General features: G+C 45.3%; 1 long non-coding RNA gene across 1 annotated transcript; it reads left to right on the top strand.

The window, feature by feature from the left end:
- The first annotated feature begins 1345 nt into the window (after positions 1-1345).
- Positions 1346-19360, top strand: LOC113949076. The gene is made up of 3 exons (XR_003528328.1): positions 1346-1743; positions 13896-14129; positions 15676-19360. It is a non-coding gene; the product is annotated as an uncharacterized LOC113949076 (long non-coding RNA).
- The last annotated feature ends 76 nt before the right edge of the window (positions 19361-19436 follow it).

Genomic DNA, 19436 nt, shown 5'->3' on the forward strand with positions numbered 1-19436 from the left:
GGGGCTCAACTTGTGCGCTGCACTCTGGGAGCGCCGCGGCCACGCCCCCGCCGCGCTGACGTCACGGCCCGGCGCAGCGCAGGGCAGCCCAGCGGGGGGGACGGGGCAGCGCGGCTTGCGGGGGGACGGTTGGGATGTGGCGCCCCGCGCCGGACCCCCCCCCCGCCTCGGGGGATGGTCGCGCCCGGCCGAGCGCGGGCCCGGCCGGAGGAGAGTGCGTGGCCCCGTCGGCGCGCGGGCGAGCGCCCCCTGGCGGCGGGGCCGCGCTGTGCCCGCGGCAGCCGCTGGAGCGGAGCTGAAGCCGGGAGCGGCTCGGGAGAGCGGCAGCGCTGAGGGGAGCGGGACCCCCGCCACCATCCACTCCAGCCTCTCACCGATCGCCAGCTTCTCACTAGGCCAGAGCACTGAGTGCCACGTCCAGTCTTACCTTAAGTACCTCCAGGGATGGGCACTCCCCCACCACCCTGGGCAGCCCCTTCATGTCTAATCACTCTTTTGTGAAGAAATTGTTCCTAATGTACACCCTAAGCCTCCCCTGGTGCAGCGTACGACTGTGTCCTGTCCCTTGTTCCCTGGGAGCAGAGCCCGACCCCCCCGGCTCCCCCCTCCTGTCAGGGGGTTGCAGAGCCAGAAGGTCCCCCCTGAGCCTCCTTTGCTCCAGGCTGAGCCCCCCCCAGCTCCCTCAGCCCCTCCTGCTGCTCCAGCCCCTTCCCAGCTCTGTTCCCTTCCCTGGACACGCTCCAGCCCCTCAGTGTCCTTCCTGAACTGAGGGGCCCAGCACCCGGCACAGCGCTGGAGGAGGGCCCGGCAGTGCCAGCGCAGGGACAGTCCCTGCCCCGGGCCTGCCTGGTTCAGCCCTGGCCTTGGCCACCTGGGCACGCACTGGCTCACTGCGGTGAGGAATGGGCTAGTCTGACATTCAGTGCGGTCTAGCAAAGGAAAAAGGGAAATTAATCAAAGGTAAAATAGGAAAGGGATGAGGAACAAGAATGAACAAGGTGAACTGATTCACCAGCAAGCCAGAAAGGTTTCCAAAAAGCTGAGTATAAAAATTGCTGCAGCCCGTGGCCAGGTTAGCCAAGAGCCACACACTAATCCACACAATAGCCTTGGCAGCATTACACTGATAATATTTTTGCAAGGTTAAATTAGTGCTGAACAATATTCCAGTATACTGGGCACAAACATACTGATATTTTTATTAAGTGTCAAGCATGTATATATTCCTTTTTTCCTTCAAGAAAAACATTTGCCACAGTTAGTTAAAAGAAATTTTCCACACATCTCCTATTTGTGTGTGTGTGAGCGCCAGCAGTGTGGGACCCTCCCTGGTGTCTGTGTGCCTGTGCCTGGTTTGTGAGACCTGGCCAGGGCAGACAGAGCAGGTACTGGAATGGCTGTAGGCTCCTTTTCAGTGCTGCTGTGCTGCCTGACAGAGGCTGGGATAACTCTTCCCCACTCTCTCCATCACCTTCACCACCCCACACTTCACTAGGAGGATCCCCATACATACTTCAGTGGCAGTGAGAACCCACACTTGTGGTTCTCCTGTCTGAGGACTGCAGGTGAATTTACATATTTTGGCATTTAAAGATCATGCACTAGTCATGTGACACACACCCCTCTTGCACACAATCCCTCAGCCTCAGCGTCTGAGGGCAGAAATGCTCCCACAGATGACAGAAGACCAAAAATGAAGCTCCTCTGGAGTGTAAGCTACAAAGCTTCAAGCTCTGACCACATGTATGTATCCTGTGAAAATGGCTTTATAATGTTGTTTGTTTGTTTCTGTGTTTAAATGGTCCAAAGGTGGTGCTTCCCACTGATGGTAGCTGAAATCTGTGTGTCACTTAGGCAGGGGTAAAAGCTGTGCACTAAACCCCTAAACACTTATGGAGTGTACACAGCTGCACATGTGCTCACACCCAGCAGTGAATGCATGGCTGTATAGAGACATATATTAATAGGTGTATATGTACATTTAAATTTTGAAAATCCCTAATGTTAACATCAAAAATACAAATTTTTTTTTAAAGAAAGCTGTAGGAATATTAAAGGAAGTCATCTTATTGGCATCTAGCATGCATGGGTTCAGGTATCTCGGCCTTTAATAACATTAGGTGATTAGTGTGGCAGACTAAAGCTGGCCTGAGGACACCATGTGATCCAACAGGTAGGTATCTACCCAAGTGTCAGGAGTCCAGATTGAAACTGTTTGTGGGGAAGTCAGCAGGAAAAGTTCAGGGGACTTGTCTTCTAACTTCAGTCGTACCCCTCAGTTGGTATTTATCTGCATTGTGGCCTTCTACAAGTTGTTTTTCCTTCTTTTAATTTCATCTTGTTTTCCCTCCCATCTATCACCTGCAGATATTATCTGCAGATACAGAGAACTACTGAGGGCTCTGCCTGCCTTTTTTTGTGTGTTGAGTACTGAGACCTGAATTTTGATCAGACCATGTGATACTGTCTTAGCAATAGTAGCATACTGGCACAGTAATGGACAAGTGATAAGCAGTTAACAGCAAGGTCTTTTCAAATTTGAACAGAAATTTAGGGGTTACTAAACATTGGGTATTTTAAGAGTGCATCCCCTTTCAGATGACTCTTGTACAAAATCCTGCATTAACATCCTAAATTTTAAAATAAACAGTAATATCAGAAATTCCTTTCCTTCACTGTAAACTGTACATCTTCCATTTTGTGAAACTACTGGTGCTAGACAATAAGACATTTACCCAAATTCTTCTTGTTTTTAAAACTCCTCTAAATTACCCCAAATGGTCTCAAACTGCACTGAAATGCAATGCTAATTTGAATTTCAAGTCCTTTTGAATTTCAAGCTGTAAGACAGTGACTGCAAGACCTGGAAGACAAATTCGAGGTTACAGACTGCTGGAGAGAAGAAGGGCACAGGAAAGGGCAAATGAGTTATTTGAATGTCTAAGTAGGATTTTTGCATTTCTAAAGGCCACTAACGATCCAGAGAACCACAAATAGTAACTGCAGTATTTAGCTTCAGGCTCTTCTTAAAGTCTCATGTGACAAAGAGCACAGAAATTTCCTCTCTCCTGACCATAACAGAATTATTCTTTTTTGTCTTTGCCATGTTCATTGTCTTCTGTATGGAAAATAATGGGCACTAAATCCAAAAACTAAAATGAAAAAAAATTATATGACCAAAAACTGAGAATGAATGGAAACTGTTACACACATCAAAACACACTGAAAGTGCAAGTAGAAAGGAACAAATGTTATGAAATCTCATCAGTTGTTGTTAGCCTGATCCTGAACCCAGTTGTTCTCAGCTTTGCTCTCTGCTGTATTTTGAACCATTTGTGATTTAGAGGCAGATGTATGAGCAAGATCTGAGCAGCAAATCCAGTTTGGGACTGTAGTATGTTCTTGATGCTGGAGAAGTATGGATTTGAAAGTCATCATAAAGCAAGTACCATGTTTTGGCAGTAGAGATGAATTACTGCTGCAGGAACAACACTTTCAGGGAAGGCACAAAGAAGACCTGGGTTTGGGCCATAGTCTAAAAGCCAGGAATCAATCCTGGCTTTAGGATAAATAAGTCAGGTTGGTCTGTCTTTTCTTTCTCAGTTTGAACATGAAACAGTTTGTAAACTGCTGCTATTTAGCTAAGACACTGGAATGCAGTGAAATTTAAAGACATGCAACATTTCTTCAATTTGATGTATAAATAGATTACAGCATTTTCAGCATTCCAGTCTTATGATCAAGTGGAATCCAGATCAGGTTTCATTTAACCTAGCTAAGAGAGCAATGTGAATGATTTCAGATAGCTCATGTAGAGTTCAGAAGCATATTCTCTTATATATTTCAAACCCACATTGAGTAAGTACTGATATCAATAGTGGAGAAAATCCACATCTCTCATGGACTTTGTGTGTCTGAAATATTTCTGTTTGGCATGGGTGTATTTTAATGGACATTTCAGTAGTTCATTGCTGGATTTTCTGGAATCTAAGTTGCTTGTTTACTTGAATAACTCTTCTTTGAACAGTAAGTAATCACTTTACTTCATATATAAACCATTATTCAGACTTTTTACTGGCTGTATCAATTATCTCTCAGTGTTAAAAGAATGACTAATGGCAGGGCATTTGTTTTTAATATGTTGTCTAAGCAAAAAAGGAAGGTACACAAATTTCAGAGAGCTTGTCAGATACTTTAAATAACCCATGGCACAACTTGATCTATAGTTACAGATTGGTTTGCAAGACTGAGTTCTAAAGTGTAGGGCCTTATGTAATACTTGTGGCATAAGAGTAAGAGGAAGCATGGAGTGGAAAGATGGTCTGTTTTTAAGATGAGAGAGCAGTTACAGAGCAGACATTAAAGCCATTGCAACTCCATAATAATAATATTTAGGTGTCTATTTAAATAGACTTTCCAGGGAGTCCTGATTGTTTGGGATGGTGGTGTGTGTGCTCTCTAAGCAGCTGAGACAGCATCCATTTGGTTCAAGTATGTGAGATCCTCAGGTTCAAAGGTGAACCTGTACCTGTGCCCCTCATGTTTCATTTGCCATAAGTGTAGTGCCCCTTCTTCCCCTTTTACTGGCAAAGCAGAGAGCAGGGCTGGGTAACTAAAGGTGTGGGGAACTGGTACATATTCAGGTTCTGAGTAGTTTTTGACAGATCTATTGCTACCACATCATGTGGGATGTGGGACAGCAATCAGCCAAAACTGGTTCCCTGGCCTTTTTTGCACGAATGTGCTACATAAAACTTACAGTCTGCAATAGCTGCAACTTTTTTACAAAGGCACAAATACAGGTTTTTTAGTAGATAGTGGATTGATGGGTTCTCTGTCTCCACATGGAACCTGTATGCAAAATATATACAAAAAAGTAATACTTCTGTGGTTAATTTCTGCTTTTCTCATCTGATTGTATAGCTGCTATCAAAGCCTGTGACTGCACCTACTGAAACACTCATGCTGTCAGACACTAAAATGATGTGGTGGATATAAACCTAAATTCATAAGTCTCAGGTTTTCTGCTGCTAATTTTGTCTTAAAACTTACATAGGCAATTCTGCTGGAATGCACTGAAATAGAATTGTCAGTGAAACGGAGAGATTGCTCAGCAAAACTGAAAGTGTTGGGGGTAGACAAGCAATAGTTGTTTATGATTGTCTGCATTTTGCATTGTTATTATTTTCTAATGGAACACTTCCATTATAAACATGATTAAAAAAACAGGCACAATTTGTTGTCCTTCATTAATGCTGAAGAAGTGATCTTGGTGTATATCCAGGTGTGCAAATTCAAACCACTTTCAGAGGTCCGTTTTGGGATCCTGAGAAAAATAGGAAAACAGAACATTCGGGGAAATTAATATTCAGGTGCTCGTCAGAGTAAACTGATGGAAGTGATACAAACTTACTGCTGGGTTAAATGAAAAACACCACAATACTTAAAAAACACTGCTAGGATTCCCATTATAATTACCGGTTTCATAGCAAGCCCCAACAGATTTTGCATGAGGAGTTTGATCAGTGGAATTGTCCTGTAGGTGTTAAATAATGTGGGAACTCTCTAGTAATGCATTGCAAAGCAGTGATATATCAGCATTGTCATTTGGAGGAGGATATTTTTCCTAAGTTGTGCTAGAAATAAGTCACTCTGTATGGATAAAAATGAGCTTGTAAATTCTACAAGTTAAGGTCATAGGGGTTTTCTCTTCAGGGTCTTGTATTCCATTAAGGATCTGAAAGTCATTAAAGGCTCTGACATGGAGTGGTCTCCAAGAAGAGGAGATGTGATCTCTGTGGGGATGTAATGGCTCCCTCTGAAAGAAGCAGAGGGGGCTATTGGGTGGTTTTCCAGCCACAGCCCCATTCTTGCTGGTGTTCGAATGAATCTGCCAGCGCCTAAAGGGAGCTCGTTGGTGGGCTGTGCAGTGTGAGCACTGCTCTGCAGCACACGTGGCATCAACCCCAGCAGCACACGTGGCACTGGCCCCAGCAGCACACGTGGCACTGGCCCAGCCAGCTCGGGGTGCGAAGGACGTGCACGACACGCCGTGTGTACAAACCATACACAGCAACAGCACAGCTGGGCTTTGGCTTTATCCCAGGAGAAACCTGGTGGCAGTGTCACTGTTAGTGGCAGTGGCCTGTGGAGTGCACACCTGGTCAGCTGTGCCCCGTGTCCCAGTGGTGCAGCCCAGCAGACATCCTGTGCCATCAGCAGAGAGGCCTGGAAGGACAGCTGGGCAGTGCTGTCAGAGGAGGGAGCTCGGTGTGACTGCGCTGTCTCCGGCACAAGGCACTGCTCAGGCAACACTGAGGCTTCCTGAGCTCCCGGGGACAGGTTGGACTTGGGGACAATGGGGAGTTGGCCCCTTCTTGACACACCTGCCCTGCTGTTACTGCCACTCCTGCTCTTCCTTTTGTCTGTGATGCAGAAAAACCCCAACTTCTGTCAGGTATTGCCATTCCTGCAGAAGTACTAGTGGATCTCAGAAGCTCGGTTGGAAGGTACAGGGGAGAGCTCATAACAGGCTTTCATCAGGAGTTCGATCAAAGAGCAAGCACAAAAGCATTCTCTGGTGCAGCGTTGTTGAAAAGTATCCCATAAAACCCTAGGATTTCACCTTTACACCACTGGAACTGGACCCTAAATTAGTTCTCTCTGTTTCCCCACTCATTAGCATTTACAGTTGTTCTAAAACAGATTTATATTTAAAGTGCTGGTCAGAGAAGTGGTAACTGGCTTTCTTTTGTAGCTGGTGTCACAAGACAGGAGCATGTGAGTCCATTTGACACTGGCTTTCATGATCATCAGCAAGTACATTACACAAAAGAATGGAGAAAATATTTTGTCAGAAAGAACTATCTGTTCCTCGCTCGTGAGAGTCACCCCAGCAAGACAAGCACGGAGCTCGTTAGTGTCAGACCAAGATGTTGCAGTGCACAAAGGCAGACATCTTCTTTCACTTGATTCTAACAAGCAGCTCTTTTTTCCCCTTCTGCTTGGCAAGGTTTTATTTAATCATGCAGTGAGTCTCAGGTACAGCTGTTAATTCTATATCCCATTTATATCAACAGAATTTACCTTACATTAATGGTTGCAGAAAGTAAATAGCAATGTGCTGAGAACATGGAAAACAAACAGTCTTTCTGGCTTGCCAAACCTCCATCACTGAGAATATTTTTCCTTAGTGGTTGCCATGCTGTAGTAAACAAAGTTAAGGGCTAGGCCATTTCATTAGTAACAATTCTGTATTAATGCATAACACAATAAGTTGCTGTCCTTCCTTTTCCAGAGAGGAAGTTGCTGTTTTGCTGTAGTATGACATGTAAAGCCATAAAAAGGAAAAACCGATTTTGGTTAGGAAAAAAATGTATTGATGCTACAAAAATGCAGTTCTGCAGCATCAAAAAGTGCAGTTCTTACACGGTTGTTTAGTTAGTGATACAATTAGAAGCACACCGTGACTTCTTTATTTGTGGATAAATTTACTGAACAGTGCAAATATCATGTGGAATTAAGATATGATGCTGTATTGCTCTCCCCTAAAAACGTATAGAGTTCAGAAATTGAAATTGTACTGGAAGGCATACATGAGATGCAGGAATCAAGCTTGAAACCCTTGTTTAAGCAGAATTCCCATCAAAATCCAGTTTTGAAATAAGTGTCAGCAAACACTTATCAAGTCTGAGCACTGTCTGTTGCCATGAGGAAGCTGTTTCCACTCTGGGATGCATAGGTTCATGGGTTTTCTTTCACTAAAATGCCAGTCAAGTGCAGACATTGCCAATGGTTTAACTTAAACCTGAATTGGGAACAAAACCTGTGGAATTCTCAAGCAGTTTCTATTTGGATCTGAAGTTAGGATGGACAGACCACCAGAGCATTCAAACATTACCTGTGCAGTAACCTGCTGGAGCTGCAGTGGGATCATGGACTCTCCCCCCATTCCCAGGCTGGGGCATTGTGCTGCCGTTTGGTTCTGGCAGGGGGTGGTGCAGGGATTAAATATCACTGAATCTGCCTCGAGTTGCAGGCATCAGGTTGTTGTGATGGTTCTTTTAGTACTCAGCCAGATACTAGGAAAATGTGTCCAGTGCATTTATAATAAAACCAAACATGGTTTGGAAAAATAGTAGAAAATCCAGAAGTGAATCCCAGTCTCAAACTGCAGTGAATTGCAAGAGTTCCTGTTACTTCTACACTGAGGTCACAAACCTGTGAATAAGATCTGCATTTGTTTGAGACTGGGCCACCCTGACAAAATATTTGGCAATTATTGTGGAGCACATTATCCAATGTCTCCAAGGAGATTTGCTCTGTGAAAGTATATGGACTATTTCTCTCTGAATTAGTAAATCTTACCTTTGTCTATTCACCTCTTTTTTTCACCTTATCTCCCTTGTTCTTTAGAGACATTTGCAACTCACATAAATAAGCATGGGTCCCTTGGGAATAGCTCTAAATTGCATTTGGAGTTGTCTTACCACTTGAATACCCTGTTCCAGGTCAGCACAAATTTGACCTCTATTTTTCATTTGTTTTCTTTTTCAGTTTTTATATAATATTTGAAAATAGAAAAAAATTCATCTGCTCTACCAAAGTGTTAGTCAGACAAGGTCTGATTATTGAACATCACGAGTAGTGAGGGCTTCCCTCCATGGACAATCGTGTTTGTCCTGGCAGATCCTCACACTGCAGATAACTCACTCCAGCAGCACGTAGCAATGGATATTATGACTAATTCAGTCAGAACTGTAAGCAGTTTTATTGTGGTCTCTCCAGTACAGGAGGCTTTGGCATTTATTCAGTATTAAGTCATACACAATTTTTAGATGGTGCAGTCATACAAAGAGAAGATCAGTTGAAGAAAAAAAGAAAAGGTTTTTTTTCTGGTTTTCCTGGTCTTTCAGCTTTAGCCCTGTTGGTTGCATTATGGTGCCTGTACAAAAGCCACTTACTTTCTCACCTTTTCCCCTCAGCAAGGCACTCAGAAGATTACAGATCTTACTGTGAATTGAGCACTGTCTAGGTTGAAGATCCCACGGGTTTTTAAAGTTTCAGGACATTTCTCCACCTAATTATCTCAGAGTTGATTTTTTCCTTCCCGCATGGTGCCAGTAACAAAGGGCAGAGCTGACAGGTGAGATCAGGATTGTCCTGTTCCCAGCTGGCACAGTGTTGTACAGGGGATCAGACACAATTCTGGAAGGTCTGCAGAGGTCCCCCAGGTCTCAGACTCTGGTGGGGATGTTTGTCTGTCAGTTGTTAGTGATGCTGATTGAATGCTGGCATGTGTGAACCAATGCAGAACCAGCTGGGCGCTGGATGTGAGCTGGGAGTGGAGGTTTGCTGAAGGAAAGGATGCAGACTCTGAGAAAATGTCACTGTCTGAGGGGGTGGCCCTTGTGCTGTGCCAGCAGTGCCAGGGGATGGTGGCTCCTGCTCTCCTCTACCTGGCTGAGGGGGACTATGGCAACAGCTCCCTGCAAGGAGACACAAAGGACCTAGTTCATGGTCTGATGGTGACACGGTGTCTGTGCTCTGAGGGTGACACTGTGTCTCAGTGAGTCGGAGGTGGCACTTGTGGTGAGTCTGCCCAGTCACAGGCTGCTCCAGTTGGCAGGGGATCACATCAGTGAGGTCTTTGGGAGGACACTTAGGTCAGAACAAGCTGGAGGAGGAGAGATGATGTGGAGGTATGGTGCTGAAACACAGAACAGTGCAGTGGAACTGTAGTTTTATTCTATGTAGACCAATATCATGGTTAACCCGTGTAAATATATCCATGTTTACTCATGTGGTAAAAGACTTTTATAGTGGTAAGTAAATAGTAGGAAATATTGATCAGAATCTCATTCATAGCAGTGTCACTGCAGGCCTTAACACTTGGGTGGACTCAGGGTTCTGCAGGAGGACAATGAGGGAATGGAGAGGCCGACCTGTGAGGGGAACTACATGGTGAAAGAGTGCACTGCGAGAGCTCTTTCCTGCAGCTGCTGAAGCCCTCTTTTCTCTCATAACAAAATTTCTTTAAAAAAAAAGACCTGTGAAAGGTGAAGAAGATTTAATGCCTAGTCCTTCAGTGCCTGGGTCTGTTGAAGCATGGGGAATGGCCATAAGGAGTGGGTTTAGTGTTCTTGTGCAGTGGGTTACAAATGGCACCAGGAATGAGGAAATCTGTCTAATCCTTGTATGTACGCTAATTAATTCAATGGTATCAAGTGAGTTTCTTCATCTCATTACATCACCATTACTCCATTTTTGAAATCAGGTTGATGACTGTCCAGCATTGTTCATTGTTTGAGATCTGCAGTTACAGAACAGCAGCAGCATAGGCAGGGTCAGGATGACAGACACCCCAGACACAGTTTCGGGATCCTGGGCTGTGGCAGGAGCTGTGTGCTGTGCAGGGGTTTCCAATACCCCACAGCAGGTGCCAAGTGAGCTCTGTAGATTATGAAATAACTAATACTCCAAATTAAAAACTGTGAAAAGATTTATCAAGTTCACCACAAAACCTCTCTCAAGACTTCCTTAATTCCTTGTTTGGGGAACATTTTAAAATCATCACCATCATCATTATTTATATGATGTTGTTAATTCCCAGAGCCCTATTCAAATTTTATGCATCTAAAAGAATAATTGTGTTATCCAAGTAGGCCTTCAGAAAGGGACTTCTTTGTTACTCAATAGCTGAAGTAATTTGTGGGTGTTTGGGTCAATACAAAAAACTGGTTATCATGTATTCAGCACTGTCTTGTCTAGGTACTGTGTAACAATGAGCTAAGATGTGCAAGATGGATATTGCCAAGCAAATAGCATTTAAAGGTATGCTTTACCTATACCAATTCTGAGCAATTCCATCCTTAACAGAAACCTCTGTATGATACAACATTTGTTTCCTTGACCTGGGACATGCCTTTATAACCATAACTGTGTTTTGCACACAAATGCATGCCTCTAAAATTGTCTGATTCTGTCTGACAAACATATGAAACCTTTCAGAATGATATATTATTTATTTATACCTTGGACCAGACTAAATTCATAAGCCTTAGGGGTATAAGCTGTAGCTTTCATCCAAAGCTTAGCTTTATTTTCAATTCTGTTGATGAATTTACTGTAGTGATTTCAAAGTCATAGGGCATATTAGCTGGGTGGCTAAAATTTCTACAGAAAGGAGATTGTGTATTTACAAGGATAACAGTAATATTCAGAATGACATCAGTGAGGGTTATAAGAATAATTAAAAGAGCTGAGTTTAAGGATTAATACATGACCACGTAGAATAACAAGTGAGGAGAGGGAAAATGCATTTTCTCTGTTATGCTGTCCTCTCCCTCACTGACCGTCAGGGCTGGATGCCAGGTCAGATCCATCACTCTAAACCAAAAGACCTCTTCTGCTCCCCAGCTGGGCAGACACCAAGTGAGGCTGGGCACTAAGATCTTGCAGTCCCTCTCAAGTATGCTCTGGTTTCACTAGGGAGCATTTATGTGTTTTTGGCGGTACATACTGTGAGCTTGGCTCCTTCGTGCTGTGGGAAGAACAGTGTGCTTGTTCTCCTCTGCATTCTTACCTGGAGATTGCTCGCTCCTATTTGTTCCTTCCAGTTTGTTCTCCCAGGCAGTGCAGACAAGCCCTCAGCCCCATCCTCCCAGAGCACACCTTGTGGTGACTCTGTAATGTGGAGAAACTGGCATGGGGATAAGATCACGCTTGTTCTGTTCTCTGACCTTAAGGAATGTAAACCCACTGACCTCATATATCTGCAGACGTTGCCAGATGCTCTTACTCACCCCACTGTGTAATTCAGCATTATCCTTATCCCTCCCACTGCATCGTGCTGTACAGACACTAACAGCAAGTGCTCTTACGAGATCCCACCATTCCATGAGGAATAAAAGCAAACTCCTCAGGCAGGCTGACTCTGATATGAGAGAGTCCCTCATTCCCTGGGCAGGCCCATGAGAAGAGACCTGGCCACTGCATTAGTTTCTGCTCAGACAATAAAGTGATGGGCAACAGAGCCTCTAGAGCCCACCACCCAAATCCAGGTGAGCTGTGGGAAAAACCTCTTGACCATCAGAGACACCAGTTACCTGCCTCCATAGCTGCCTCCCTGCAGGCCTGAGAGCCCATGTGGAAAGTGCCACATTATTTTCCTTTGGAATGTATTCATTACTGTTGTGACTTCCACATGGAAATCTGCAGTCAACAGCCTCACAAGTGTGCAAACTGCATGTGCTCTCACTTGAAACTGGCCTTCTCCATGCTCTGGTGCAGTTTAGGTTGGCCCCAGAGGCAAAACTGTGACAGCCCAGTCGAACAGGGACCTGAAGAACAGCCCTCTATTCTGTTTGGGCAGGGAAGGGTTTTCTGAAGAGGATTCACCTCTGAGCAACGCATGGAAGGAACAGATTGTCCCTACAAAATAACTGCAGTTACCTCCTAGGACAGTGAAAAGTTGGCACTAAACTCTAATCATATATCTTCCTTATGTCCTGTAAAAAGGGGCTGGGGCAGCACACCTCTGTGTCCTTAGGGGATATGTCTGTGCTGGGCTATAGACTACCTGGCTGTACTTTGATTTCAGAAGCTGTAGCACTATGGCTCCTGGTTCACATCCGTGTTAGGCTGTAGTAGTGAGAAGAAACAAACACCTGTTCTCGTGTTTGATATTTTAAGTGCTTTTTAGCAATGTTGGATATCCAGACAAACCAACATTACTTTGAAAGCTACTGTGGAAAATCACCAATGATAATATTGCCAGAGACAATTATAAACATGTAAACCAAACAAAACTGGTGCTTTCTAAATATGCCTGTAAGGGTTGATCACTGCCTCTGCATCACATACATTCCAAAGGGTTCGTGGATGTGCTACAAAGAGTGAATTTGTAAATACATCAAAATTAAGAAATAGATCATAGTTACATGCAAAACTAACACTTCTCCTTTAAGAATGAGGGCTGTATGTCCCCAGGAGCAGTTACCAGCTTCAGTGAGGATACTTGTGAGAGCAGAGGGACATGAAGTCAAGTCCAATTTTTGTTTGCTTGTTCTAGCATAGAACCTGCTTATAAAAGTGAGAAAAAAAGCTCTTTATTCCTGCAAACTTGTGGCATTATCCCCTGTCCTGAGGGTGGGGAGTCAGTGCCAGAACCTGTGCACAGCTGCTGTCGAGGAGTCAGCATAAACCCTGGCACTGCTCAATGCAAAACCAAGTTACCCCCCCAACACCCTTCCTCCAAAATGCAAAGGATTATTGCTGCAGGAATAAGTGCCCTTTCTTAGAAAGAAAGAGAGAAATAGAACTTAGGGGGGAATTGGAAGTTTTGGTCATGTTCCTGCTGCAGCTGCTGGAAATGCATAAGAGTGAATTATCTTGGGAGCATGACAAAGGTCTGACAAAACCTGGCAGTTTTAATTAATGGCCTCTATTCAGCTGTCAGAATCCAGTGGTTCTGCTGACAAGATAGAGCAATGACAGATCAGTCTCCATTGACATTCTGTGTAGATGCCTTTAAGGTAGTAAAATATATGTTTAAAAACATATACTTAGTCACGTGCATAAATTTTGAAGTCTTTCACAGGTGCCCAAATTTGTATCTCAATTACAGATTTCCTTGAGCAAGACATACAATTTAAATCCCTAAAACAAGTCAAACCTGACACAGAAATGATTAATTATTGAACAAAAAGGCATCATCATGACCATCTGTGGATAAAAAGAAGGGAGGAGTTTTACCATTGCAAAAACAAAATTCACATTTGTAACATCTAATGCATGTTTGGGTTTTTTTTTTTTAATTAGCCAGAGGAATAATGGATTTTGGAATCACTAAAATGGCTTTACATGGCTTTGTGTGCTGTTGTTCTGTTTTGCAGTGACAGAGACTTCTGCAGGAGAAAAAATGTGGAATCCCAGACTAAAATCTCCCACAATCTCCCATTGGAGAGGTAATGTCTTCAGCCTCCCATGGAGCCAGGCCTGGCCTGGCTGGGAATGCCCCTGGAATGCAGCTGGCAGTGAGAGCCAGCTGGCCCCTTTCGTGCAGGTGCCAACAGGGATTGCTGACGGGGCTTTCTGGGAGGGAGCTCAGCTGCTCAGAGCTCCCTTTGGTAAGAAACCACAGTGCTTCCTGTGAGCCACACGCATGGTATGTACAGGGGAGTGACTGTGTCTGACCAGACTAAACCCCACAGTGTTATCATTGTCTCAGAGTTCGCAGGTGAGTTACCTTGGGCATGATCCTGTCTGTGGTGCACCTGAGAGCAGGAGTGACGAGCTCTCAGTGGCCCCACGGTGCTCTTAGTGCAGCTGCCTTCTTGCTTTGGAGGAGGTTCTTGTTCAGAGAAGGTCCCCTGAAAGATCTCTTCTTTATAGGAGAAAAGGAAAGGTCACCTCAGGCCACCCTGAGAATCCCTCATTTCAGGAGAGCCCTTAGAGCCTTTGGGAAACAGCCTTCACCTGTCTTCTGCAGGCTGCAGAGGAAAGTCCAGGAGTGTCCCTGAGGGTGTGTGCAGAGATGTGTACTAACCCTGCTTGTGGGTAAACACAGCAGAGAGCGCTTGCAGCTTGCAGGAGGTCAGGGCAGCACGGCAGGCTGAGGGCACGGAGCTGCAGCAAGGTCTGGGCTCCATGGCTGGCACAGGGACCAGCACCACACGTGACCTGCACCACAGCTGAGCGTGGAGCCAGTGGCAGGCACGCTCCTGGCAGCAAAGGGAAAGCAAAAAAGTGAACAGTGACAGAAAGAGGCCTTCAGGTTGGTGCTTCAGTCTCCATATCACCCCTGAGAGTGAATTCATAATTCATACGCCCTCAGCCGACCCATTTTTGAGATCCACAGAGCAAATCAGGTTTCCCTGCACAGGCACCTGCCCTGTGTGAACACCTCTGGTGCTGCTGTTGGAAGATTTGAGAGGCTCTGAGCCTGTGGCAAAAAATAGGTGGGTCTGGTTTCCATCGTCATCATGTTCAGTAGTACACATGCCACGATGATGAAGCATTGTAAATCATGACTCTGCTCACATTCACTGATAAACCAGTCATGCAAAAGGCTCTTTGGAGTAGGAATTCAGCAAAAGGCATTTCACATCTGTCAGAAATAATTCAAGGGTGTGGAGTGACTCATTGGGAACTGCTTGAATAATCAAGACTTCATTTTCAGCAAGACAAAGCCATGAACTCGTCTGGCACCACATCAGTGGGAAACATGTTCCCTTTGTTAAAGCCTATGTTCCAGGGACAGGTGCTAGCAAAAATACCAGAAGGAGGGATTTTTGTGATGGCTACAGAATGACCACTTTTAAAGTGCAGGTTTGTGTCTGACAGGATACATGGGTGTAAGACTGCAGAGCTCAGAGTAGGAAATAAAACTGAGACGGCAGGAAAGCCTTGTGTGGTCAGAAGAGTTGCTGCTGCTGTCAGGAGCAATATGTCAAGAGTGTCAGTCTCCTAAATCAAAGTAGTATTGCAGGGAGCCAGCAAAAAGAATCCACAGCCCCAAATCAGATGTGGGTTGGGATCAGTTCCAGGGAAAAGTCCTTTCCCACCACCAGGCCATCCTTCCCTTGGGAAGGCACATCTTCATTCTGACGACAGTGGGATCTCTGCCTAAACAGCCTCTGACTCCTGTGTGTTCCCATCTCTCTTCCTGGGCAGGTCTCCTAAATGAAGCTCTTTTGCACAGCACCTGAAGTGAAGCTCTTGGCAAAGGCTTATTTACCACGATCAAGTTCCCTATCTATGCACCAACCTGCATGTGCAGAAAGGGGACTGGAGGAAACTGAAGGTAATTGTGAGACATTTTTCCACCCAGAGCCTGGGAAGACAGACCTCCTCTACTATACAAATCCACAAACTCTTCTCAGATATCACTTCCTAGATTTTTTTTCCAGGCCACAAAACCATTTGAATTATTATCAGGTAACATGTTAGGTAAACAGCTCGTAAGTTTAGTTAATGGACAGTGTTATTTGAGAAGCAAATGATGCCAGCTTCAGAGTCCAGGCACCCCCAGGTTCAGATGCTGGGACCCTCAGCTTGTTCTGTCAGAGCTCCCAGGTACTGCAGCCCTGCAGACAGAGCTGTCTCTGTCCCAGCAGATCTGACAGCTGGAAATACTAGCAGCACTCAGAGACTGGAGAGCTGGCAAATGTGAGACATGGCAGGAAAAGCTTTATATACTGAGCAGAGGCTGGGAAAAACCTTGTGAGCTCTGGTCACAGGTCAGAGAACAGATGAAAGTGCAACAAGTGATGGACACCACTGGAGTTCTGTGTGTACTGAGGTCTAGAGGTTGTCACTACAGATCAGGTATTTCCAGCAGTTTTTTTCTTTATGCAAGTTGTAAAATATTTCCCAAAAGTACTGGTTAGGTGACAGGATAATCTGCTCTGAATCTGTTCTTGCAAGGACAGGGCTAGATCCATCATGACCACAACTTGCCAGCACTTCATACAACAACTGTGATCCCGTGTGAATCAGACAGTGACCGTGAGCTCCAAGAGCAGAGTCCATGAAGAAGGCATGTCTTGGAGCAGGGTGAGGAATGCAGAGGCGTGTGCTGCAAGGTGTGGCAGGTATGTGTGAGCTGTTAATGACTGTGCTGAAGAAATCTTGGTGATGCAGAGGTGAAGGAGTCCAAGAGCTGGAGGAGTCCACAACCCATGCTGTGGGATCAGCTGAAGGACTGATCTGCAGCCATAGCAGCTGGTGCAGGTTCCTGGCATGAAAATGCTGCTCAGCAGCAGCAATTCTGAATCTAACATGCTAGCAGCAGATGTGGGCCTCCTTCGGTATTATCTTAATTTTCAAATACCTTATAATGCTTTGCACAGTCTTGACTTTCATTTGAGATGTCACTGGACAGGGTACTCATAGCTACTACCACCATTCTCTGAACCAGCCTATCTGAAGGGGACCCCCTCAGCTTACAAGTGAGGAAAGGCAGCAAAATTAGGGCTTTAATGGATGAAACTCTGGATGGGATATGGATGAAACTGAGAAATTTAATAGATGAAAAGTAGCAAAACCACTGACTAGCATTTGTAAAACTGAAATACAAAAAGCATTAAGTTCTGCAACCTGAAAAGTACAGAGTCTGTCCAGTTGTAAGTCAAAGCTGTGGCAGGATCTGACCCTGCCTGCTCAGCCCTGAGACTGAGCTGCCAGGCTCTCTTTCCCTATGTTATGGGCTCCAGCTGTGGCACACCAAAAGGGACCTGCACCTTCCAGGCATGAACCCTGCTCTGCCCACCCGCATGGCCTCACTGCAAAGAGTGGCTCTGAATTATGGGTGGGCAACACTGCACCAAAATTGCTTCCCCCCAGAAAGTTTGGTGCCATTCACCCTATTTATTCCATGGGCTTTTGCAGCCCCCTCGAGGTGCCAGGCACTGGGGAGGCCTGTACCATGCTCCTGAGAGCAGTCAGTGCTTCACCCTGGGAACAAGGTGCTCCTTGCCAGGGAAGTGACCTGTGGGCACAAGTGACCTTTCCTAACAGCTGGCAGTTGTCCCACCCAGGCTTCACCTGCATGTCCAGCAGCCAAAGGAGGGATGGGGATCAGGCAGTTAGCAGGTGACAGTGTGATCCTGGCCCCGTGTCTGACCAGCACTATGTGACCAGGGATGCCACCAAGAAAGGAATTCCATCTCATCTAGATCTTTGAGATTTTTCCATCCTAAACACTTGGCTAGGCCATTGTTGTGTGGATTATTTTCTTTTTCTGTGTGATAACTGAAGATGTTTACTACCAGGCAGGAGTTTTGGTTTCTTAGGAGTGGCAGCCAGCCTCAGCTCCTGGGAGCAGACAGCTTTAGTGGCTGCCCTGGGCATCTGCTGACCATGGACCTTATTCTTTCAGGTGTCCTGTTGCTAACTCACATCTGCTGGTGCAGAGGGATTGAATATATGGTGCCAACAGCCTCTGGGGGGGTTTATGTCCCCTCCACGTACCCCAGTTCACTGTAAGTGTCTGCCCTTCCCTGCCCAGAGTGGTGGGAAATGGACACATCAGGGAAGCCTGTGTTTCAGGCTGTGCTCTGTTCTGGGGCCATGCAACAAGGGATCTTTACTGGAAATGGGAGGTATGTGCCCAGTGTCATAACTGCCATTACAAAACAAAGAGCTGCTCTGGTACAGTCATTTGTGCTGATGAAAGCTAGGAAATGCCATCCTGTCCATCTCTGAATCACATCCTTCAGCAGATGTGCATGGGGCAATGCAAAGGAGGTTCTTAGTACTATGTATGTCAGTAATGAAGTTTCCTGGGAATAAGTGAGGGGTCTGGGAGCTCAAGGTATTTGTCTCCTAAGTTCTTTTGTTCCCATGGGTTGGTCCTTGGCAAGCTGCTGTACCACACCAGGAAGAGAGCACTCAGTCATTCCTGAGCAGGAATTATGCATATCCCGACCCACAGGCAGCCAGGATATCATCACAGCATTGTCTGCTGTGTCCCAGCTTTTCTGAGCTGAACAGATGTGTGTCAGCTGAGGAGAGGGACGCTGACCTTGCATTGGCCAGTGCTGTAACACCAGAATTGAACTCTAAATGTGTGCACTTGGAGGTATTCTTTTGGTGAGAGCTTGTACATCTTCTGCTACTTACTTCTTCAGGCTGGCTCACGTTTAAATCTGATTGTTGCAAAAGAACAAGTCTACTCAGCCAAAACAGTTATGGGAGGGAGAGAGGAATCAGTTTCGGAACTATGAATCACTTGAACCTCAAAAATTCCTGAATGAAGAAGATGGGGCTCAAAGATAACATAAAAAATGTGATCAGTACTGGAAACAACCCAAGTTCTGTGTCTCCTAAGTGGGTGTCTGACCACAAGACTTCCCATCTTCATCTAACTCAAGATGCTTGCTCATCATTCTTGTAAAATATGCTGCTCTCATCTCTTTTGTTCACACAACAGAGAAACTTAACTTTGTGATGTGGGAAGGAAGCAAAACAGCAATTCCATGTATTACAGTGAAGTCCTAAGTGAACTTAGTGTTGCAGCTAATGTTCTAGAATAACAATTTCTTGGTGGAATCTAGCATAGACAGTGATTACAAAATCACCTGCTTTGGTGAAGAAAGGAATTATACTGACTGGTTTAAAATTGGCTTCTTGGCCTGACTAAACAGCTTTATCCACTGAAGAGATCACAAAGATTTTTATCACAGGGGATTAAGGCATTGATTTACATCTGACAGCAAATTAAACTGAGATGAGTGATGCTGTAACCATTTTGTTTCCTGTCTTGGCTCTCTGGGACTTGGCTAACCCCGGAGGGGAAATGCTGAACTCAGCAGGGCTGCCAGCCCGGCGCAGTGACCCTCACTGGCACTGCCCGTCACTGGCACTACCCATCACTGGCACTGACCCTCACTGGCACTGCCCATCACTGGCACTGCCCATCACTGGCACTGCCC

The sequence above is a fragment of the Corapipo altera genome, unplaced genomic scaffold, assembly GCF_003945725.1.
Source record: "Corapipo altera isolate COAL_440 unplaced genomic scaffold, ASM394572v1 113, whole genome shotgun sequence".
NCBI lineage: Eukaryota > Metazoa > Chordata > Aves > Passeriformes > Pipridae > Corapipo > Corapipo altera.